This window comes from Manis pentadactyla, chromosome 8 (assembly GCF_030020395.1).
Source record: "Manis pentadactyla isolate mManPen7 chromosome 8, mManPen7.hap1, whole genome shotgun sequence".
Taxonomy (NCBI): Eukaryota; Metazoa; Chordata; class Mammalia; order Pholidota; family Manidae; genus Manis; species Manis pentadactyla.
Window position 1 is genome coordinate 59,660,532 of NC_080026.1, and position 25,932 is coordinate 59,686,463.

At 41.3% G+C, this 25,932-nt stretch overlaps 1 protein-coding gene across 1 annotated transcript in view; it reads right to left on the minus strand.

Moving 5' to 3' along the window:
• The window catches only part of OGDHL (oxoglutarate dehydrogenase L), a 68,188-nt gene extending 45,973 nt beyond the window's left edge, over positions 1–22,215 (minus strand). Inside the window, exon 1 of the mRNA XM_036927203.2 lies at positions 22,089–22,215. The gene's annotated coding sequence lies outside the window, so the exon portion shown is untranslated. The remainder of the gene's footprint in view (positions 1–22,088) is intronic.
• Positions 22,216–25,932: the final 3,717 nt, after the last annotated feature.

A 25,932-nucleotide genomic window follows, 5' to 3' on the forward strand; every position in this document is an offset into this window, starting at 1 on the left:
TCCATATGAATTTTAAAACTATTTTTTCCAGTTCATTGAAGAATGCTGTTGGTATATTGATAGGGATTGCATTGAATCTGTAGATTGCTTTAGGCAGGATGGCCATTTCGGCAATATTAATTCTTCCCAGCCAAGAGCATGGGATGAGTTTCCATTTGATAGTGTCCACTTTCATTTCTCTTAAGAGTGTCTTGTAGTTTTCAGGGTATAGGTCTATCACTTCCTAGGGTAGGTTTATTCCTATGCATTTTATTCTTTTTGATGCACTTGTGAATGGAGTTGTTTTCTTGATTTCCTTTTCTGCAAGTTCATTGTTAGTGTAAAGGAATGCAACAGATTTCTGTGTATTAATTTTATATCCTGCAAGTTTGCTGAATTCAGATATTAGTTCTGGTAGTTTTGGAGCGGAGTCTTTAGGGTTTTTTATGTACAATATCATGACTTCTGCAAATAGTGACACTTTGACTTCTTCTTTACCAATCTGGATGCATTTTATTTCTTTGTGTTGTCTGATTGCCATGGCTAAGTCCTCCAATACTCTGTTGTATCACAAAGGAGAGAGTGGGCATCTCTATCTTGTTCCCAATCTTAGAGGTAAAACTTTCAGCTTCTCACTGTTAAGTATGATGCTGGCTGTGGGTTTTTCATATATGGCCTTTATTATGTTGAGTTACTTGCCCTCTATATCCATTTTGTTGAGAGTTTTTATCATGAATGGATGTTGAATTTTGTCAAATGCTTTTTCAGCATCTATGGAGATGATCATGTGGTTTTTGTCCTTCTTTTTGTTGATGTGGTCGATGATGTTGATGGATTTTCGAATGCTGTACCATCCTAGCATCCCTGAGATGAATCCCACTTGATCATGGTGTATGATCCTCTTGATGTACTTTTCAATTCTGTTTGCTAATATTTTGTTGAGTATTTTTGCATCTATGTCCATTAGGGATATTGGTCTGTAATTTTCTTTTCTGGTGGGGTCTTTGCCTTGTTTTGGTATTAGAGTGATACTGGCTTCATAGAATGAGTTTGGAAGTATTCCCTCCTCTTCTATATTTTGGAAAACTTTAAGGAGAATGGGTATTATATCATCTCTGTATGTCTGATAAAACTCAGCAGTGAATCCATCTGGCCCATGGGTTTTGTTCTGGGGTAGTTTTTTGATTACCAATTCAATTTCATTGCTGATAATTGGTCTGTTTAGATTTTCTGTTTCTTCCTGGGTCAGTCTTGGAAGGTCATATTTTTCTAGAAAGTTGTCCATTTCTTCTAGGTTATCCAGCTTGTTAGCATAAAGATTCTCATAGTATTCTCTAATAATTCTTTGTATTTCTGTGGGGTCTGCTGTGATTTTTCCTTTTACCATTTCTCATTCTGTTAATGTAGATTCTCTTTTTCTCTAAATAAGTCAGCCTAGGTGCTTATCTATTTTGTTTATTTTCTCAAAGAACAAGCTCTTGGTTTCATTGATTTTTTCTATTGTTTTATTCTTCTCAATTTTATTTATTTCTTCTCTGGTCTTTATTATGTCCCTTCTTCTGCGGACTTTGGGCCTCATTTGTTATTCTTTTTGCAGTTTCAATAATTGTGACTTTAGACTATTCATTTGGGATTGTTCTTCCTTCTTTAAATAGGCCTGGATTGCTATATACTTTCCTCTTAGAACTGCCTTCACTGTGCCCCGCAGAAGTTGGGGCTTTGTGCTGTTGTTGTTATTTGTCTCCATGTATTGCTTGATCTCTGTTTTAATTTGGTCATTGATCCATTGATTATTTAGGAGCAGGTTCTTAAGCCTCCATATGTTTGTGAGCCTTTTTGTTTTCTTTGTACAATTTATTTCTAGTTTTATACCTTTGTGCTCTGAGAAGTTTGTTGGTAGAATTTCAATCTTTTTAAATTTACTGAGGCTCTTTTTGTGGCCTAGTATGTGGTCTATTCTAGAAAATGTTCCATGTGCACTTGAGAAGAATGTGTATCCTGCTGCTTTTGGGTGTAGAGTTCTGTAGATGTATGTTAGGTCCATCTCTTCTAGTGTGTTGTTCAGTGACTCTGTGTCCTTACTTATTTTCTGTCTGGTGGATCTGTCCTTTGTAGTGGGTGGTGTGTTGAAGTCTCCTAGAATGAATGCATTGCATTCTATTTCCTCCTTTAATTCTGTTAATATTTGTTTCACATATGTTGGTGCTCCTGTACTGGGTGCATATATATTTATAATGGTTATATCCTCTTGTTGGACTGAGCCCTTTATCATTATGTAATGTCCTTCTCTATCTCTTGTTACTTTCTTTGTTCTAAAGTCTATTTTGTCTGATACAAGTATTGCAACACCTCTTTTTTCTCCCAATTGTTTGCATGAAATATCTTTTTCCATCCCTTGACTTTTAGTCTGTCTATGTCTTTGGGTTTGAGGTGACTCTCTTGTAAGCAGCATATAGATGGGTCTTGCTTTTTTATCCATTTTATTACTCTGTGTCTTTTGATTGGTGCATTCAGTCCATTTACATTTAGGGTGATTACTGAAAGATATGTACTTATTACCATTGCAGTTTTTAGATCCATGGTTGCCAAAGGTTCAAGTGTAGCTTCTTTACTATCTAACCATCTACCATAACTTGCTTATAAACTATTGTAAACACAGTCTGGTGATTCTTTATTTCTCTCCCTTCTTATTCCTCCTCCTCCATTCCTTATATGTTGGGTGTTTTATTCTGTACTCCTTTGTGTTTCCTTTGACTGTTTTTGTGAATAGTTCATTTTATTTTTTGCCTTTAGTTAGCATTTGGTTGGTGTGCTTTCTTTGGTGTGATTTCATTTTCTCTGGTGACATCTATTTAGCTTTAGGAGTGGTTCCATCTGGAGAAGTCCCTTTAAAATATCCTATATAGGTGGTTTGTGGGAGGCAAATTCCCTCAACTTTTGCTTGTCTTGGAATTGTTTAATCCCTCCTTCTTATTTAAATGATAATTGTGCCTGATACAGAATTCTTGGTTCAAGGCCCTTCTATTTCATTACATTAAGGATATCATGCCACTCTCTTCTGGCCTGTAAGGTTTCTGTTGAGAAGTCTGATGATAGCCTGATGGGTTTTCCTTTGTAGGTTATCTTTTTCTCTCTCTGGCTGTGCTTAATACTCTGTCCTTGTCCTTGATCTTTGCCATTTTAATTATTACGTGTCTTGGTGTTGTCCTCCTTGGGTCCCTTCTGTTCAGAGATCTATGGGCTTCCATGGTCTGAGAGACTATTTCCTCCCCCTGTTTGGCGAAGTTTTCAGCAATTATTTCTTCAAAGACTTTTTATATTCCTTTTTCTGTCTCTTCTTCTTCTGGTACCCCTATAATGTGAATATTGTTCCATTTGGATTGGTCACACTGTTCTCTTAATATTCTTTCATTCCTGGAGATCCTATTATCTCTCTCTGCCTCAGTTTCTCTGTTTTCCTGTTCTCTGATTTCTATTCCATTAATGGTCTCTTGCACCTCATCCAGGCTGCTCTTATGTTCTTCTGGAGATTGTTTTATTTCTGTATTCTTCCTCCTGACTTCATCCCTTAGCTCTTGCATATTTCTCTGCAGGTCCTTCAGCATGGTTATTACCTTTATTTTGAATTCTTTTTTAGGAAGATTGGTTATATCTATCTCCCCAGGCCCTCTCTCGGGGGTTGTCTGGGTAATTCTACACTGGACCAAATTCTTCTCCTTTTTATGATGATAGAGGTAGTTGCAGGCAGGTAGCGCATGTATCACGTGGGAGAACAAAGTCTCTTCCTGCTTGCTGGTCACCTTGCCCTTTTCTGCTGCCTGTGTTTGTTACCTGCACACCAGGAGCAGCATCTCGGTTAATCCCCTTAGCCACCACAGACAGGGCAGCTGTCAGGGCAGCCCAGAGCCCTTCAGAGAGTGTCAGGTATGCTGGGTGCATTTTCCTGCAAGAACGGCGCTCCTGCTAGCCTTACCCTGGCTTCCTCTGCCTGCACCTGGCAGTTGCATGCTGGCAGCAGCCTCTGGGTCTGGCCCAGTCGGTTGTGCGCCAGGAGGAGACTCTGGGTGGTTGCTGTGGGTTCAGCAGCTCTCCAGCTACTCGGCTGCTGTGGCAGGGCCGTGCTGGCCAGGGGAACAAATGGCAGGCTGTTTATCTCTGTGAAGGGCTTCAGGGCTGCATTACCACCCAGGGAGCTGGGGCACCTGAAGTTCCTCAAGATTCCCAGCCCGCTGGGCTGAGTGCGCCAGGACGATTACATCCAACTGTGAAGTCCCTGTGCCTTTGAGACTTTCAAAAAGCACTTGATCTTCTTTTGTCCCTGGGAAGCCAGCTGTGGGGATCCGCTCACAAACTTTTCTTTTCTGTTTCCTTAATATCCAGCACACCATGCAATGTGTGTCTGTACTCCCAGTGCGGATTACTAGGGTTGGTTATTTAGCAGTCCTGTGCTTCCACTCCCTCCCTGCTCTGACTCCTTTCCTCCCACTGGTGAGCTAGGGTGGGGGGAACGCTTGGGTCCCACCAGGTCGTGGCTTGTTTCTTATCCCCTTGGTGAGATGCTGAGTTCTCGCAGATGTAGATGTAGCCTGGCTGTTGTACTGTATCTTCTTGTCTCTCTTTTAGGAATAGTTGTATTTGTTGTATTTAGAAAAATATATATGGTTTTGGGAGGAGATTTCCGCTGCCATACTCATGCTGCCATCTTGGCTTCCCCCCCCCGACCCCAGTTTCATTTTGCATTTCCCTGATAACTTATGACCATCTTCTCATGGGTTGGTTTGCCATCCATAGATGCTCTTCAGTGAAATGTCTTTTCATGTCTTTTAGCCCATTTTATAATTGGATGCTCTTTTTAAAACTTTTACTTGGGTTTTGAGAGTTTTTCATTTAGTCTAGATACTCGTCCTAGTGAGATACGTGGTTTTCAAATATTTTCTCCCAGTTTGTAGCTTGTCTTTTCAGCTACATAGCAGGGTCTTACACAAATGAAAGCTTTCAGTTCTGATGAAGTTCAGTTTGTCAGTGTGTCCTCTTATGGCTCATGCTTTTGTTGCCCAGTCTAAGAACTTCTGGCCTAGTTGTAGATCTTGAGGATTTTCTCCTTTATTGTTCCTCCAAGTGTTCTAGTTTTGCAGTTAGTATTTAAGCCTATCACCCATTTTGATTAATTTTTGTAGAAGACGCAAAAATTTTTTTAGGTTGAGGTTCATTTTTTGCCTATAGATGCCAGAAATCTCCAGCATGTTTTGATGAAAAGACTCTCCTCCCTCCATTGAATTGCTCCTATACCTTCGTCAAAACTGATTCGGGCATATTTGTGTGGCTTTGTCTCTGAGAGGCGGACCTGTATTGAGATATAATTCACAGACCATACAATTCACCCATTTAAAATGTACCATCCAGTGGTTTCTGTATATTCCAAGTTGTGCAAATTATCACCACTAACAATTTTAGAACATTTCATCACCACCAGCACCCCCAAAAAGAAAAGAGGAACTTTTATCACCATAAGGAAAACAAGTTGTTCCAAGATCTATGGAATATTCAAAATTATCTGTGTGATATAGGTAGGTCACAGGGAAGGCAGTACAGCATGACAAAGATAAGTAATGATTCTATAGCATCTTACTACACTGATGGACAGTTATTGCAATGGGGTTAGTGGGGACTTGATAATATGAGTGTACGCTGAAACCACAATGTTGCTCATGTGAAACCTTCATAAGATTGTGTATCACTGATACCTTAATTCTAAAAAAGTGTATAACAAAAATTGTGTGTGCCCGAAAGTGGAGAACAGGCCTTCTCTGATAAACCTGTGATGTATCAGAAGTCTGGTCATAGGTCCAGAGTGTCAGCTCCACCGTAAGCCCCCAGAAGTACTTTGACATGTTGCCCATAGTCACAGCTGCCTCCCACAGGCCTCCCCTCCCCCAACATTGGGCCTTGGCTCCCAACCTCCTAAGGACAGCCAGAGTTTTCACCCCCAGAAGATGGAGTCCCCCTGCCAAGCCTCTGTACCCAGTCTCCACCTCCAGCTGGCCCTTTACACTACCCCAGGTGGGCATGGAGACTGCAATGACTTGGGCTTGTTTGGAGCAGCAGGGTGCAGATGCAAGCTCCTTCCCTTGGCCCCCTGCAGCCTCCCCACTGCAGCAACTGAGGCCTCTCACCTCCCAGAGCAAGTTCCCAGGGGAGATCACAGCCCCATTATTGCAATGAAGGAAACAACATTCCAGGCATTGCTCTCACTCCAGGTTCTAGCAGTACCAGCCGCTGCTCCTGGCTCAGGCATCCCTGCCTGGTCCCAGTACAGGCAGCTGCCTATCAGGACCCTCTGCCCAACCCTCGGGCTCTGGCAGGCTTCTGCTCCTCTGGGTTCTCTTCAGTGAGGGAAGCATCCCCCTGAGGGGGCCAGCAGCAGTCTGCTCCTGGGGAGCCCGGCAGCTGGACTCCCTGCTGAATCTCTCAGCATCACCAACACCGGTGTTTTCCTTTCCTGCATTCCAGTGTGGACTCCATATTGCAGGCATCCAGTGGATGAACCACTGTTGCTAGGACTAACTCATGGACATCACCAGCTTGCTGGCATCGGGTGGGCCATCCAGTATCAGTCAGTGGAACCAGGAGCTCCAGGAAGCCCTGTAGCATGGGGATGGGGGAGCGGGGAGAGGAGGAAATGTAAGAGGGGTCTTGACGGGGGCCCTGACCATAAGTAAGAATTTTACAGCCCGTGTACCGGGTGAACCCAGGTAGAAGTACCAAGAGGAAAGGCGCAGGGGTGGCAACTTTGCTGGAATGTTTAAAGGATGCAGGGTCATTCCTGGGGTTTTGAAGAAGGTAGAGAAGGAAGGGGAGGTTGCCAGGGAAGGTTGGAGCCAGACATCTCCCACCCCGCCACCCACCCCACCCCGCCAAAACGTGTATGTGGAGGGCTGTGATCCAGGGCCACAGCTGCACGTGGGCTGAGCCATGGGACCAGTACAGACCCCACACCATGCCGTGGTGCTCACTGAGGTGGTCCTCGGGCCCCTCTGGTGGGGAAGCCCCCCAGTGCACAGGGGCCTCCTGATCCCTGCCCCAGAGGGATGACCCCTGGTCTCCTCTATAAAAGACTCTCCCACGTCCCCTTCTTGTCCTGCACGCCCCCAGCGAATTGGCCGGGGCTGCCCCTCTGACAGGGCTCTGGGCTCCGGCACAGCAGTTACTGCAGGTGCTCAGCAGCTCGACCCCACGTGGTGCCTGTGGGAGCCGGGCCATGCCCCTCCCCAGCCCTCACCCAGCTCTGAGCCCCAGGGTGCTGTGCAGCTTGGAGGTAAGGGAGGGGCCCCAATCTTTCATTAAAATGGGCACTTGGGAGTCAGGCTTATCCCACCCCTGATGAACTTCCTCAGGGAGTATTGCAGGAAGACCCAATCCAGGCCTCTGATGTGGAGAGGCTCTACCTGCGCTGTAAGAAAGCCTGGTTTCAGGGCAGAGCCAAGATGGCGGCATGAGTAGAGCAGCGGGAATCCCTCCCAAAACCACATATATCTATGAAAATATAACAAAGACAACTCTTCCTAGAAGAGAGACCAGAGGACACAGGACAACAGCCAGACCACATCCACACCTGCGAGAACCCAGCGCCTTGCGAACGGGGAAAGATACAAGCCCCAGCCCGGCAGGACCCGAGCGCCCCTCCCCCCAGCTCCCACGGGAGAAGAGTAGGCAGAGCAGGAGGGAGAGGGAGCCCAGGACTGCTGAACACCCAGCCCCAGCCATCCGGACCACAGCACAGACACAGTGCATGCACGGGGCCCTGGATTCCAGGGAAACAGGGCAGAAAGAACGGTGAGCAGGTACCGGAGGCCTGGCGACAGAGGACATAAGAAAAGCAAGCGGCCATTTTTGTTGTTGTTGCTGTTGTTGTTTTGTTTTGGCAAGCGCTTTTTGGAAGTCTTAAAGGGACAGGGAACCCAATACTAGGGAAACAGGGCAGCAAGACTGGTGAGCGGGTATCAGAGGATGGCGCCGGAGAACAAAAGAAAAGTGAGCGGCCAATTTTTTTTTTTTTTGGTGAGCACTTTTTGGAAGTCTTAAAGGGATAGGGACCCCAATACTAGGGAAACGGGGAAGCAAGACTGGTGAGCAGATGCCTGAGGCTGGCACCGGAGAATAAGAAAAAACGAGTGGCCATTTTTTATTTATTTATTTTTTTAATTAAAAAAAATTTTTTTTGTGTGTGGTCATTGTTTTGTTTTGGCAGGTGCTTTTTGGAAGTCTTAAAGGGGCAGGGAGGGACACTTAATCCAGAGGTAGGGAATCCGGGATCTCTGAGCACCCTAATCCCCTGGGCTGCAGGGAGCACGGAGACCCCTTACAGAGATAAATAGCCTCCCAGCCGCTCCCCCTCCAACGGGACTCGACCACTTTGGAGCAGCAGCCCGAGCCAGACCATGCCCACAGCAACAGCAGAGACAAACTCCATAGCAGCCGGGCAGAAAGCAGACCTGTCTGCGCCAGCTACCCAGCACAAGCCACTAGAGGTCGCTGTTCTCCCAGGAGAGGAGGGCCACAAACCAACAAGAAGGGAAGTTGTTCCAGCCGTCACTAGTCCCAGCTCTGCAAACTATTCCTATCACCAGGAAAAGACAAAATTACAGGCAAACCAAGATCACAGAGACTCCAGAGAAGGAGACAGACCTAACCAGTCTTCCTGAAAAAGAATTCAAAATAAAAATCATAAACATGCTGACAGAGATGCAGAGAAATAAGCAAGAGATATGGGATGAAGTCCGGAGGGAGATCACAGATGCCAGAAAAGAGATTATAGAAATAAACAAACTCTGGAAGGGTTTATAAGCAGAATGGATAAGATGCAAGAGGCCATTGATGGAATTGAAACCAGAGAATAGGAACGCATAGAAGCTGACATAGAGAGAGATAAAAGAATCTCCAGGAATGAAACAACATAAAGAGAACTGTGTGACCAATCCAAAAGGAACAATATCCGTATTATAGGGGTACCAGAAGAAGAAGAGAGAGGAAAAGGGACAGAAAGTATCTTGGAAGAAATAATTACTGAAAACTTCCCCAAACTGGGGGAGGAAATAATCGAACAGACCACGGAAATACACAGAACCCCCAACAGAAAGGATCCAAGGAGGACAACACCAAGACACATAATAATTAAAATGGCAAAGATCAAGGACAAAGAAAGAGTTTTAAAGGCAGCTAGAGAGAAAAAGGTCACCTATAAAGGAAAACCCATCAGGCTAACATCAGACTTCTCAACAGAAACCCTACAGGCCAGAAGAGAATGGAATGATATATTTAATGTAGTGAAACAGAAGGGCCTTGAACCAAGGATACTGTATCCAGCATGATTATCATTTAAATATGAAGGTGGGATTAAACAATTCCCAGACAAGCAAAAGCTGAGGGAATTTGCTCCCACAGACCATCTCTACAGGACATCTTACAGGGACTGCTCTAGATGGGAGCACTCCTAGAAACACCCAACATATGAAGAATGGAGGAGGAGAAATAAGAAGGGAGAGATGAAAAGAATCTTCAGACAGTGTAAATAGCAGCTCAATAAGCGAGCTAAGTTAGGCAGTAAGATACTAAAGAGGCTAACCTTCAACCTTTGGTAACCACGAATTTAAAGCTTGCAATGGCAATAAGTACATATCTCTCAATAGTAACCCTAAATGTAAATGGACTGAATGCACCAATCAAAAGACACAGAGTAAAAGAATGGATAAAAAAGCAAGACCCATCTATATACTGCTTACAAGAAACTCACCTCAAACCCAAAGACATGTACAGACTAAAAGTCAAGGGATGGAAAAACATATTTCAGGCAAACAACAGCAAGAAGAAATCAGGGGTTGCAGTACTAATATCAGACAAAATAGACTTCAAAACAAAGAAAGTAACAAGAGATAAAGAAGGACACTACATAATGATAAAGGGCTTAGTCCAACAAGAGGATATAACCATTCTAAATACATATGCACCCAACAGAGGAGCACCAGCATATGTGAAACAAATACTAACAGAACTAAAGGGGCAAATAGACTGCAATGCATTAATTCTAGGAGACTTCAACACACCACTCACCCCAAAGGATAGATCCACCGGGCAGAAAATAAGTAAGGACACGGAAGCACTGAACAACACAGTAGAGCAGATGGACTTAATAGACATCTATAGAACTCTACATCAAAAAGCAACAGGATATGCATTCTTCTCAAGTGCACATGGAACATTCTCCAGAATCGACCACATACTAGCCCACAAAAAGAGCCTCAGCAAAATGAAAAATATTGAAATTCTACCAACCAACTTTTCAGACCACAAAGGTATAAAACTAGAAATAAATTCTACAAAGAAAACAAAAAGGCTCACAAACACATGGAGGCTTAACAACATGCTCCTAAATAATCAATGGATCAATGAACAAATTAAAATAGAGATCAGAGAATATATAGAAACAAATGACAACAATAAAACAAAGCACCAACTTCTGTGGGACACAGGGAAAGCAGTCTTAAGAGGAAAGTATATAGCGATCCAGGCACACTTGAAGAAGCAAGAACAATCCCAAATGAATCGTCTAACATCACTATTATCAAAATTGGAAAAAGAAGAACAAATGAGGCCTAAAGTCAGCAGAAGGAGGGACATATTAAAGATCAGAGAAGAAATAAACAAAATTGATAAGAATAAAACAATAGCAAAAATCAATGAAACCAAGAGCTGGTTCTTTGAGAAAATAAACAGAATAGATAAGCCTCTAGCCAAACTTATTAAGAGAATAAGAGAATCAACACAAATCAACAGAATCACAAATGAGAACGGAAAAATCACAACAGACTCCACAGAAATACAAAGAATTATTAAAGACTACTATGAAAACCTATATGCCAATAAGCTGGAAAACCTAGAAGAAATGGACAATTTCCTAGAAAAATACAACCTTCCAAGACTGACCAAAGAAGAAACACAAAAGTTAAACAAACCAATTACGAGCAAAGAAATTGAAACGGTAATCAAACAACTACCCAAGAACAAAACACCCGGGCCGGACGGATTTACCTCGGAATTTTATCAGACACACAGAGAAGACATAATACCCATTCTCCTTAAAGTTTTCAAAAAAATAGAAGAGGAGGGAATACTCCCAAACTCATTCTATGAAGCCAACATCACCCTAATACCAAAACCAGGCAAAGAAATCGCCAAAAAAGAAAATTACAGACCAATATCCCTGATGAATGTAGATGCAAAAATACTTAATAAAATGTTAGCAAACCGAATACAAAAGTATATCAAAAGGATCATACACCATGACCAAGTGGGATTCATCCCAGGGATGCAAGGATGGTACAACATTCGAAAATCCATCAACATCATCCATCACATCAACAAAAAGAAAGACAAAAACCACATGATCATCTCCATAGATGCTGAAAAAGCATTTGACAAAATTCAACATCCATTCATGATAAAAACTCTCAGCAAAATGGGAATAGAGGGCAAGTACCTCAACATAATAAAGGCCATATATCATAAACCCACAGCCAACATTATACTGAACAGCGAGAAGCTGAAAGCTTTTCCTCTGAGATCGGGAACTACACAGGGATGCCCACTCTCCCCACTGCTATTTAACATAGTACTGGAGGTCCTAGCCACGGCAATCAGACAAAACAAAGAAATACAAGGAATCCAGATTGGTAAAGAAGAAGTTAAACTGTCACTATTTGCAGATGACATGATATTGTACATAAAAAACCCTAAAGACTCCACCCCAAAACTACTAGAACTGATATCGGAATACAGCAAGGTTGCAGGATACAAAATTAACACACAGAAATCTGTGGCTTTCCTATACACTAACAATGAACCAACAGAAAGAGAAATCAGGAAAACAATTCCATTCACAATTACATCAAAAAGAATAAAATACCTAGGAATAAATCAAACCAAAGAAGTGAATGACCTATACCCTGAAAACTACAAGTTACTCTTAAGAGAAATTAAAGGGGACACTAACAAATGGAAACTCATCCCATGCTCGTGGCTAGGAAGAATTAATATCGTCAAAATGGCCATCCTGCCCAAAGCAATATACAGATTTGATGCACTCCCTATCAAATTACCAGCAATATTCTTCAATGAACTGGAACAAATAATTCAAAAATTCATATGGAAAAACCAAAGACCCCAAATAGCCAAAGCAAACCTGAGAAAGAAGAATAAAGTAGGGGGGATCTCACTCCCCAATTTCAAGCTCTACTATAAAGCCATAGTAATTAAGACAGTTTGGTACTGGCACAAGAACAGAGCCACAGACCAGTGGGACAGACTAGACACTCCAGACATTAACCCAAACATATATGGTCAATTAATATTTGATAAAGGAGCCATGGACATACAATGGCAAAATGACAGTCTCTTCAACAGATGGTGCTGGCAAAACTGGACAGCTACATGTAGGAGAATGAAATTGGACCATTGTCTAACCCCATATACAAGAGTAAATTCAAAATGGATCAAAGACCTGAATGTAAGCCATGAAACCATTAAACTCATGGAAAAAAACATAGGCAAATGCCTCCTAGACATAAACATGAGCGACCTCTTCTTGAACATATCTCCCCAGGCAAGGAAAACAACAGCAAGAATGAACAAGTGGGACTATATCAAGCTGAAAAGCTTCTGTACAGCAAAAGACACCACCAATAGAACAAAAAGGATCCCTACAGTATGGGAGAATATATTTGAAAATGACAGATCTGATAAAGGCTTGACGTCCAAAATATATAGAGCTCACACGCCTCAACAAAGTCAAATAATCCAATTAAAAAATGGGCAGAGGAACTGAATAGACAGTTCTCCAAAATAGAAATACAGATGGCCAACAGACACATGAAAAGATGCTCCACATCACTAATTATCAGAGAAATGCAAATTAAAACTACAATGAGGTATCACCTCACACCAGTAAGGATGGCTGCCATCCAAAAGACAAACAACAACAAATGTTGGCAAGGCTGTGGAGAAAGGGGAACCCTCCTACACTGCTGGTGGGAATGTAAACTAGTTCAACCATTGTGGAAAGCACTATGGAGGTTCATCAAAATGCTCAAAATAGACTTACCATTTGACCCAGGACTTGCACTCCTAGGAATTTACCCTAAGAATGCAGCAATCAAGTTTGAGAAAGACCAATGCACCCCTATGTTTATCGCAGCACTATTTACAATAGCCAAGAATTGGAAACAACCTAAATGTCCATCGGTAGATGAATGGATAAAGAAGATGTGGTACATATACACAATGGAATACTACTCAGCCATAAGAAGAGGGCAAATCCTACCATTTGCAGCAACATGGATGGAGCTGGAGGGTATTATGCTCAGTGAAATAAGCCAAGTGGAGAAAGAGAAATACCAAATGATTTCACTCATCTGTGGAGTATAAGAGCAAAGGAAAAACTGAAGGAACAAAACAGCAGCAGAATCACAGAACCCAAGAATGGACTAACAGGTACCAAAGGGAAAGAGACTGGGGAGGATGGATGGGTAGGGAGGGATAAGGGGGGGAGGAATAAGCGGGGTATTGAGATCAGCCTGCATGGGGGGGTGGGAGAAAGTGGAGGGCTGTACAAGACAGAGAAGACAAGTAGTGATTCTATAACATTTAGCTATGCTGATGGACAGTGACTTTAAAGGGGTTTATAGCGGGGACCTGGTAGAGGGGAGAGCCTAGTAAACATAATATTCTTCATGTAAGTGTAGATTAAAGATAACAAAAAAAAAAGAAAAGAAAGAAAGAAAAGGGGGATTACTCCATGATAGGATAAAACTAACTGTAAATCAACAATTAATGCATGCTTTAAATGTCTTTAACTTTGATCACTTAAAGGGTGTCAGATGATCAGCTATGGAGGTACACTTTTCTGATAATATTCCTTTCTCTAAAAAAAAAAAAAAAAAAAGCAGTTCCTGTGTGGTGACCTCCAATGAGTTCTACACAATGGTATAAAGGGCAGATCAAAGTGTGGGCAAAGGGTCTGTTTGTGTTTATACAGAGGATCAAAGCCTAATTTGGCTACCCAGAAAATGAACTAAGATGCAATATGAAGAAGAACTTCCAACATCAGCACTCTCTGGAAGAGTCATGCCAGAAGATGATCATCAAAAAACCTCAACAAAGATCCAGGCGATGCTGCAGTTGTAGCTGCATTCACCCCACCGGTTCCTGGACTTGCCACTGGAATGAAGAAGGAGATATCTAAGCTGGCCTGTAAATACAGTAAAACAACAAATTTGACTGGATCTACACTGTTGGAACTCAACCAAGAATTAGAAGTGCAAGTTCTAGCGTTCCAAAATCTTACAACTACACACTATCTACTGTTAAAAGAACATATGGGATGTGAACAGTTCCCAGGAATGCGCTGTTTTAATTTGTCTGATTTCTCTCAGATTGTTCAAGTACAGTTGGACAATATCCATCATATCATAGACAAATTTTCACAAATGCCTAGGGTGCCTAAGTGGTTTTCTTGGCCTCACTGGAGATGGCTGGTAATTATAGATCTGCTTTGGTTATGTAACTGTATTCCTATTATGTTAATGTGTGTGTGCAATTTAATTAGTTGTTTAAAACCTATACATGCTTAAATTACTCTACAAGAAGATATATCAAAGAAATAATCAATCCTCCCATGTTTTCTTCCATCTGCTACCTCTATAGCTTTTCTTCTTCCTTCCTAATTACAACCCTTAAATAGAATTTGTGCCTCATATCGAATTTACTGAGTATCATAATTCCTCCAAGTGCTAAAGATATCTCAAGACAAATGCTGGGCATAGAAGCCACAGGGCATAAATATGCAAAGAAGTAAAAAGCTAACCTTTTCAAACAATATGGCTTCTCTCTAACTTACCACCTTTACATCTCCCTGTATGGCCCCGGAAGATGACTGGTTAGCCAGAGACGGCTAAGATTCCTCAAGGGAGGAACAACGTAAGACAGGCACAGTCGCAGGGGGGCCATCAGTGAGAAATTGGGGATCAACAGAGGTGAGGCTTAGAACCTCTCCCCCCCTGTTTTGAGAGAAATCTTCTGCATCCGTGGATGTTTTGTTGCCCTTGTATAGCTTGGATTAACACATAGTCTACAGGCACACACCTGATCATCTACATTTGCTCTCTTACAACACTAAACTACGTTTTCTACCTTTATCTTACATCTACCTACCACTTCAGCATTTTATTAAAAATAATAATAATAATAAAGGAAGAAATGTGGGATCCACATATAAATCAAGTATAAAAATCAAACGAATATTCATATTTGATCTGATTGTTTATAGTTCATAATGCATGATCAAAACCGAAAGTTTCTGTGATGACTGCCCTTGCACTGTTCACCATGTAAGAACTTATTCACTATGTAAGAATTTGTACACCATGTAAGAACTTGTTCGTTATACTTTAGAAGATTGGAGACTGTTGAGAATTAGGCATGGGGTTGATTAGTGATTGTGCATTGAGTCCCCTATACAGAATTTTATGGTTGTTAACAACCATTTGATCAATAAATATAAGATATGCCCTCTCAAAAAAAAAATCCTGCAAAATATTAAGTTTTTATTTAAATTAGCATAGTTATTCTCAAAGTTATGAAAATGCTCCTTGTTACTGGCATGTACCCATAGTTTAATGGTCTCGGCCTGCATACAAACATTTTGGTAACTTTTCCTTGCCTGCCATCATAGAAAAGACAATCGTTGGTTTGCATATGAAGAAAGGAGAAAAGGGAGAAAGGGAAAAAGGATGGACAGAGGGATAGTTAGGAGGGAGGGGATGAAGAAAGGAAAACCTTTCTCTTGTATTAGACTATGACAGCATGGTAATGAAAATATAATCTGATCATCTTAAACTATACGATCACCTAAAATGGTAAGAAATCATCACCTTATTGATTCCCTTCTGTTCAGTGATTATTTTTGCCTTCATAGGAAATATTTTGATTTAAGATTTCCATTATATCGAACCTTCCTAAAGTCTTAGAGTGATGTGTCCCAGAGCGACATTTGAAGTTTGTTTGCAACAAGTTTGGCCAGGGTCCCGACCAGTCAGAGCAGGGCTCCCTGGTCCATGGAGTTCCTGAGACCCAGCCAGCCCTCAGCCCTCAGATGCCACTGATCTGGAGTTCTAAAATGAGATCAATGGGAAAATAATATAACAACAATTGACTCCTCTCAGGTCATTTTTCCTAGGATTCAAGTAATCTAAAGCCCAGCCAAGAACCAGGAGAGCTCAGCAAAAAGAAGACCAAGTCACTTACTGTGCCTACAAGGTCTCCGTATCAAAGCTCACACGCTCTGCTCCTCGGAGAGTTCTTGGGAGGGATTCCATGCCAGTGGCTTTGACTTTAAGACCACCTTTCACGTTTGCCTTGTTTCCATCAGTCAGCAGACTAGAAGCTGCAAACGGAAAGCGCAGGGGAAAGGGTTACTTCTGGAGACGGGAGACACTGATAATGGCAAAAGAGACAAGGAGACAAAAGAGTAGGGAAAAAAACCCCACCAACCAGACACAGTAACTCCAAACACTCAGGAACCTGGGGCCATTTAGTGCAGGGCAAATAGCCCTGGATAGACTGACCAGTATCCACAGAGGGCAGAGCACCACCAAAATTACACATACTGATGGCTCCCAACCACCAGGAAAAGAAGAATTTATGTTCTGAGTGGGAAAAAAATAAGACAAGGATGAAAGCAATGAACAGAAAAACTTTACACACAAACACTAAGATTCTAAAAACAAACTAGGAAATCTTTCAAAGAATAACTTGTTATGTGTCTCTTAGGGTCTGAAATAATGTCACTGTGTTTATTTTGTATGTATGCTCTAACATATAAACATGTAATAGATTGTCCCATAGAATAAAGGAAATGGCATTATTTATAAAAAAAAAAAAGAAAGAAAGCCTGGTTTCACTTAAGGAGTTCCCGAGATTCCTGTAAAATGGAGATAGGCTGCTTGAAATCCACAAACCATGTGACCACTTGAGTATGAGGTCCTCCCACGCAGGGCCAGACAGCCTAACCCCCGAAGCTTGCCCTCTTGGGGCCTGGAGTAAGGACAGGTGTATCACGGAGGGCTTTCTGGACAAGAAGGAAAAGGTGTTGGAGTGGATGGGAGTGTTGTGGGCAAAGGTCCAGGGCAAGCATCAGGCAGGTCTGGGACAGACGTCAGGCCATTGCAGAGGCCATTCTCTGTGGCCTGGCATCAAGGACTCCAGTGCAGGGCTAACATCAGCCTGGCCCAACAAAGGGCCTCTAATATTCATAGGCCTTTGAGTCCTCAAAGCATTGTGGAGCCTCTTCAGGGTTTAAGGAGGGGATGCAGTCAGATTTTATTTTAGAAAAATCACTCTGAAAGGTGGTGGCAGACTGGTGGGAAACCAGGCAGAGGTAGAAACAAGACTGAGCACCCCCAACAGAGGAGGCAGCCAATAAGGCCTGTGGGAATTGCAGTTGTACCAGTGGGGCCCAGGGAGGAAGGATCCAGGGTGAGACATATTATTACAAAGGTGGATCAGCTGGGCTGGGGGCAGTTTGTCAGCAGGTCCCCAAGGGAGAAAGAGTCAAGGGTAACTGCAGGCTCTGCTTCATGCAGGGCTGGACCTTAATATTCTGAGGCCAAAAGAATGGTGCTTCCTGGTTACCCTTGGAGAACTAGTATGATCTGCATGGGGAAAGACCCAAGCAGTCCCTGCTTTTGGGTGCAACAGTAGAGCCCTCAGCCCTGAATATGCAGACAAGGCAAGACAGAGAGACCAAAAGAATAAAACAGAAAGAAAGAACACTGAAGTAGTTAACAGATCGGACAGAAGGGGGACACTTTTATTTTGCAGTAGATGGTCCTGGACCGACAGGATCTTTATTTATTTGTTTGTTTGTTTGTTTTTGATATCATTAATCTACAATTACTTGAAGAGCATTATGTTTACTAGGCTCTCCCCTTCACCATGTCCCCCCCACATACCCCTTCACAGTCACTGTCCATCAGCATAGTAAGATGCTGTAAAATCATTAGAAGGGGGACACTCTTAACTGAGCTGCTCTTTAGAGTCAAGATCTTTCTTTTTGTTTTGCAATGCCAAGACGTTATAGAAAAGTTTAAAAGCACAGAAAAATTATGATGAGAGATTCATATCCTCTCACTCAACCATTTAGTGAAGTTCATTCCTCATTTAGTGTTTTCTCTCCTGTCTTTCTTCCTTATATAGTTTTCAACTTTGTGACACAGTGGTGGTCATACTGTCTTCACAACTTGCAGTCCCTTTTCTCTTAAGAGTATCTTGAAAGCATTTCCCATTACGTAACCAACTCTCCTGGGTCACCTTAAACATCACAGCATTGAGCAAATCGCCCTAATCCTGGCCTGCCAGGTTCAGCTTAATCCCTGACACCCGAATTCCAGTATACCTACAAATTATGAATGCAATGCCACTTGCTTTACTTGCCTTTTTCATTAAAAGAAACATTAAGAAACTTGGATTCCTGATTCTTATTAATCCTTTTCTTTTTTCTGAAAAATATTTAGGAACTATAAGCATGGTGATTTAGGAACTACAACAATATAATTAGCTTCCAGTGAAAGCAAGGAGGAAGTGTGGACTAAGGTTAGCTGATGAGATTGGGATAGTCTCCTGTTTTATATGAAGTGTGTGGGCTGGAGGTGAAGGCCTTAGGGATTAATCAGTGAGGTTTTTGGTTGGGTTCAGACTGGTTTCATGAGGAAGAACTGAGTTATTGAAACATCCTCAGATAAGAAACAGTGTCTCATTATTTAAACTCCACCAAAACAGAAAACAAACAAACAAACAAACAAAACAGACTTTGCAACCTGTTCTCCATGCTTGACTCAGGAGAGGGAAGGAGGTATTAGTCATTACTCACACTGTGAATTACAGCCAGAAAGAGGGTCTCTGCTGTCCTCTAAGGAAACTGTGGGGGATAAACCTTATGTTTGGAACTCAGAGACCCAGGAGTGTATGTGTTCAATATCTTCTAGGAATTGGGCTCCATCATTATCCATGTCCTTGTTCTTCAGGTTGGGGTCTACAAACTAGAAGTATCAATATTACCTGGGAGCTTGTCAGAAGTTCTCACTCCAGAATGAATCTACTGAATCAGAATCCTTATTAAATAGCACCCCAGTGATGCACATTAAATTTGAGAAGCACTCCTCTCTGTAAAATAAAGGATCCTTCAGCCCTTTTCCTTCAGAAAAATTATGACTGCATGTTCAAGAATTCCAATCTTTGGGAGTATCTTTCCTTTTTCCTCCCTTCAGGTGGCAATTCATTTTCTCTCAAGTGCTGCTGCTTCTCCCAACTATGGTGTTTTCTACTGTGACTTTTATGGAAGGTCACAGGACTATGAAATGAGAGGGCCTTTGCTATGTGTGATTCACAGACAGGTCATGTCTTCTTAGGAAGGTTTGCATCATATTTTTAATATCTACATTTTTAAGTGTTTACGATTGTTAAGCATTTGTGGCTAGCTTTACTTCTTCTGTTTGGTTTGTCATCCTTCCATGGAAATATCATGAACCAGACCCTGACTCAGAGAAAGGGGCCATACTGCAATTGGTGATTCCCTTGTTGAGGTCAAGTTTGAAGTAACAAATCTCAGAGGAGGCTGAGAAACTGGGCTCTTAATTCCATAATACTTAAGGATATGCTGAGTTCATTACCTCCAAACTGTTGGAAGCTCACCCCTTTACCACAATTAATCAGTGACTTACTGCTTTATCTTAGAAGAAAAGCATGACAAAAAAGTGACTGGGGACTTAAATCTAAACCCCAAACCTGTCACTGAGTCATCTGCTCAAGTCACAATCTCCAGTGTAAAGTGTAGGATGAAACGACCCCATTGAAATATTTGGTGTGCCTAGGGAGTGGGATAAAGGTGTGCAAGTCTTATGAGATACCGTTTTTAGTCATTAAGAACTGATCTCTTCTGCTACAAATGGGCAGCAGATGTACCACAGCTTTTGCTTTGATGAATTATGATTTCTTTGCTATTTCTGAGAATATTGTAGCTTCACTGCTTCTGAACACTAACACCAGTTTACAAGATGCATGAATCATCATTGAAAAGCCCTGAAGAGAGAAAACAGGACTTAATAAACTAGTCCCAGGGTCAGAGCCTAACAGCATCCTTCTCCAAAGGGCTGAGCTAAGCCTGCAGCAGGCATTAGTCAGTGACTATCAGATCTAGATGGGTCTACAAACAAACGTGAATGCAGGCACAGTGGGTGCACTAAGGCTCTCCTTTTCCTGACAAGTACATTCTCCCTTTACTGAGACTCTCCTATATGCCAGATACTGTGCTGGGGACAGTGAACATGATAGGATCCCTGCCCTCAGAGGTTCACAGTCTGTGCAGTGGAGACAGATAAGTAAACAGGAAATTGTGACCAAGTGTAATAAGTCATGTCTGATGGAAAGTGCAGGGCCCAGGGCCTGAGAAGAGAGAAGCTAAAGCTAGAGCTAGAGCTGGCATCATGTGAATCAAGGGTAAGTAGAACAATCAAAATCTTGAATAGTGATGCACCCAGAACCTAAAAAATAAAAATTAGCTTGCAGAGGCCAAAAGGGGCCCCAGATTTCCCCAGACACAAGAAGTACACTGAAGTGGGATGGCCCTTATGATCAGGTTCAGGAGCAAGGGCTTCCACCCACAAGAGAGGAGTTTATTGGTTTCTATTCATGGCTCAGAGGCTCTCTATGCCTACTGTCTCTGGTCATTTCCCTACCTGAAAATAGGTTTATACCAGATGATCTCTGCAAGCTTCTTTCTAGGTGGGGTATCCTATGGCTGCTTAGTATCTTAAAGTGGTGCAGAACTGCATCATCTCAAATGCTCATGGCGAGTCATCTCTGTGTATTGGGACAGTGAAAGGAAACCTCACTGATGGAGGAGGGAGGCCAGCAGCAGGAGCTCTCACACCCTACTACTCTGTGTCAACTGCAGACCCAACTGGAAGAGATGGACCTTGCAAGTCCTTAACTGCTTTAGCTTTACTATACCAGCAGGTGAGGGAAGGTTTTTCTTCTGCTCCAGCAACAGCCCAGCCAATGAGAGACTGTCACAACTCAACCAATGAGAAGCAGTTATACTTTAAACTCTCATTTTGTTTATGACCACTCTCCCAACTCTGCCTTTTCCTCTGTTAAAGAATGTTCCTCTCCTCTGTTCTCCAGACTTGCCTATGGTTTTGCCATGGCTTGCTTGTCCTGAATTGAAATTCTCTTCCTGAATAAACCCATTTTTGCTGGCAAAGTAACTCTTTTATTTTAAGGTTAACAATATATTGTATCACTTTATTATATAATTTAGCTTTGCTTGGGTACCCATTGTACATTTCAGACTACAGAAATGTGCATGCAATTAAAAAAAAGAAAAGACAAATCAGAGAGAAAAGGAAAAAAAAAAAGGTCTGGGGATAGGACACAGGGTGATAAAATGAGACCTTTTTAACTCATGAGTGCTGCTCGTCATGCAAGGGAACCCAAGACTGTCGTGGAACAAGACAGATGAAGGTCAGTCATCCTTCACCAACTTTCTCCTTCCTCCACCATCCTCAAAGTACAACATCTAAAACTAGGATGCACATTAGTTAACTGGAATCTAATGAGGGTGAAATCCTAGTCCCACCTCCGCTAGATCTGAGCCACACTCACACTGAGCACTGGCATCTGCCCGGCCAGGTGGTTTGTATCAAGCAATCAACAGCCTGTGTCTGCTTTAAAAATAAAATGAATACCAAAAATGAAAGATCTGCCATAAGAGGGAGAAAAAAGACAGCATAAAAATCTATGAAGTAGTTGTAAAGATGGAAGAAGGAAGCTGATGTTAGCAAGTGTGAAAAGGGAGGAGTCCTCATTGGACAAATAGTTTGGTTTTACCGCTCACTCTGTGCTCAGTGCTGGGGACTCAGAGATGAAATAGACACTGTCCTAAAGCAGAAGGAAGAGAGACCAATACACAAGTAAGAACAAAACCCCATACTGTGTATCCTTACCACTCTGTGTTGCTGTGGAACAGCATCACCATCACCTTGGCGATTGTTAGAAATGCATAGTCTTCAGCTCCAGATTCAGAATCTGCATTTTAACAGGAACCCTGGAGTTTTAGAAGCACTGCTCTGTATGGTGAGAGGCTGTGGGTAGCATGCAGCTGGGAGAAGGGCTGGCTCACCCTGAGAGGGTTAGGGAAGGCTTTCCTGAGAAAGTCACTTTGGGGCTGGATCTTCAAAGGTGAGTAGGAATTTAATGGTTTGAAATGATGGGTAGGATGAAAAGGTAGCAGCCTGAGAGAGTCGAAACTGAACTGGAAACACAGGCTGGAATCTGACTTTGAAGATATTTGTCTGCCTTATTAAGGAATTTGTTTATTGTCTCCTAAGGATGGAAATCATGTAAGGTAGGAGAACATTCTCCAGGCACCATGCTGCTTAATCAGTGTCAGAGCATTCATGCACATTAGAAGTACTGATGACCTTGTTCACAGTGGAAATATGTTTTCAAGGAAAAATAATCAGGACAGCTTTAATGCTCTCCAGGCTTGCTCAGAGGGTAGGAGTGTCTGTGAACTTGAAGGGAAACAAAAGAAAATTTCCATCTGAGGACATTTTTTTTTTCTGAAGCAAAAAGGGAAGGCTATTAGCAGTTCTTCTAAATAGTATTAAACCAAAACTACATGTCAAGGAACAGGAAATTAATTTTTCTTAGAGGCAAAGTAGCAACTGTTTAACCATTTAATCAACCACATGAATAGTTAAAGAAGATAGAGAAAATGCATGCCTCATTTTAGCTGAAACTTAATTCTAACTCAGTATTCAAAGTCTGGTGTCCTGATAAGTATGGTCGGCCAATGTCCCAGATTGATCAGACATTGAGTTGTCACCCAGGATCCTGGTTCTGGGTGTGATTACCATCCCCATGCAGGCCCAGGTCAGGCCTTTCTTTATCTTCCAACTGGCTGGATACTTCTATTTATTTGTTTGTTTGTTTATTTTTTAGTTTGTTTTTTAATGGTGCTGAATTTTTTTATTAAGGTAAGATTGATATACACTCTTATGAAGGTTTCACATGAAAAAACAACGTGGTTACTACATTCATCCATATTATCAAGTCCCCACCCATACACCAATGCAGTCACTGTCCATCAGTGTAATAAGATGCCACAGCCACTATGTGTCTTCTCTGTGCTACACTGTTCTCCCTGTGATCCTGGCTGGATACTTTTAATGATGAGCCAGAGAAAGCCATGGGGCATTTGAAATGGCAGAAGACATTTGTCCTATTCTGGTATTATAATGATTATTGATTTCTTAAGTGGGCCTATGTGAGTGGAATAAGATAGTGCATCAAATCTAGCATGGATTCAGACAGCTACCACTTTCAGAGATCAACTTGTCCTGACATCAGAAGATGACTTATTGTAGCAAAAGTCCTTGGACCATTGGGACTATTAACTGGAGGGTAAAGAGTATGAGAAGTGAAAAGTAGGCAGGGCTAAATCATGCTGCAATGTGCAGAAGTGGCAAAAAGAGTGGAGGCTTCTAGCACTGGCCACTAGAGGCTGGCACTACCATGAGTGCTGCCAGGGTGCATCTGAGGTGCATCTTAGCCTGACTAGATGTTTGTCATTATCCCCAATTTCTAATAAGGAAACTGGGGCTTAGTGAAGGTGGTTGTTAGGGCCCCAGAGCCAGGATGTGCAGGGCTAGGATTCAAGTTCAGGTCAGACATTGTTGGGCACAGCTCAGTATGCCCCACTTCCTGAAGGGCAGGCATTGCATGGTCACTCCAGAGTCTCTAAGAGCCTGCACGCTTGCTACAGGTTTGTCAGAAAATTCACTGAAACAGCAGAGTAACAGACAAAATCCACATAGACAAGACAGATCATTGAACAGTGATCATTGTTATATAAATTTTATATAATAATGATTATTTTGCCTTAAGTTTCACTTTACAAAAGGCTTCAGCATAGGCATACCTAGCTTCTAAATGCACTTGAGATGATCTGACTATAGTTTGTAGTTTTCCCAGAACAGTTTTCATGTCTCTGTTTTACAGATGAATGAGTATTCCACATAAATGCAAATCTATGGATCCATTTGGTTCCTTGAGACATCAGTAATAGTAAATCAATAAGCATTTATCTATCACTTTCTCTGTTGAAAATGCTGTGCCACAACATGTGTGTCTCTGGAAGAGACACAAACTAAGAGACACAGATCCTGCTCTAAAGAGGTCTCTACAGTCAATCAGAGAATTAAGTAACAGAGGTTGTTTTTGTTTTTAATATTAGTGACAATAGAAAAAAAAATTAAAGAGAGAGAGAGAGAAAGGTCTTACCAGACTAAATCATATTCAGATGATTTTTGTTATTATAGAGATTCAGAAGGCAGTAATGAGTTCAGGTACAGGAAGTTTAGGAAAACTTTACAGAGCCAAGCCTTAGTGCTGCATTTAGAAGGAAGATAGATGTGGAAATAAAAAAGAGAATGTACTACCAGGCCCAAACTACAGTATAGAGGAAGATGTATTTAGGGAAGAATAGGGCACTCATTTGAATTTGAAGAAATATTTGCAAATGGACTAAAGATTGTTGAATCAGAGAAGGCAAGCTGGAGCCAAACTATGAAGAAAGCTTTGAAAGACACATGCAGCGATTTGGATTGCTCTCTTTAGGTGTGGCAGCCAAGGGGTTTTGATCTGCTTAAAACTTTTTCTTCCTCTTCAACAACTGTTGCTGGGACAACTGGGTAAAAACATGTAAAAAAATGAAGTTGGATTCTGTACTCCACACCATATGCAAAAATTAGCTCAAAATGTATCACTGACCTAAATGTAAGTGATAAAACATAAAAATCATAGAAGAAAACATAGGAGTAAATCTTTGTGCTCTTGGATTAAGCATCATTTCTTAGGTTCAACACCAGAAGCACAAATGATAAAAGAAAAAAACTGATAAGTGGAATTTAACAAAAAATTTTAAATTTTGCTCTTCAAACATCATCATTGAGAAATGGAAAAGACAACCAAGAGACTGGGAGAAATTATTTGTATGTATGTCATATATCCAATCAGGAACTTACATCTAGAATATTTAAAAAAAAGAACTCTTACAACTCAATAATAAAACAACCAAAAAAAAAACAATTTAAAAACAGTGTTTTTGAAAATTATATTTACCTATACATTACTATTTTGTTTGTTCATCACTCTTCTTAAAATATATTCTTTTAGAATTTGCTTTACTAAAAAATGATACGGTAAATTCTTAATTTTTGTTAAAAAAGCCTTTATTTTCATTCTTGACAGATGGTCGACTAGTTAACAATTACACTTCAAGCATTTAAAGACTTTTTTCATGAATTTTTAGTTACTAATACATTTTTTACTCATTAGTGTTATAATAATTAGAATCACAATAAAAATCAAGAAATATACCAAAACTTTAAATTACATTGTATTATATAGTGTTATAATACCCTTATTTCATTAATTTTATTTCTTTACAGAATATCACTCTTTCCTATCTTCCTGTTTCTGAGATTTGTTTTTAGCCTCTGCTATCTTGCAATTTCACTCTGACATGTTTAGATATTTATTTCATCAGTCCTAGAAAATTCTCTTCAAATATTGCCTTTGCTCCATTTTCCCTATTCTTCTGGGGACTCTGATTAGGTCTATTTTAGAGCTCATTCTTGTTTATTTTAATATTTTAATTTTAATTATTCTGAATTATTTTAAATTAAATTGTTTTTCCACATAAAATCTTTATTGTTTCCAACTGGTCCAGAACTTGGAAAAGTGTCTGGAGAATGTATAAGCAACTTCTCTGGTGATGGTGGC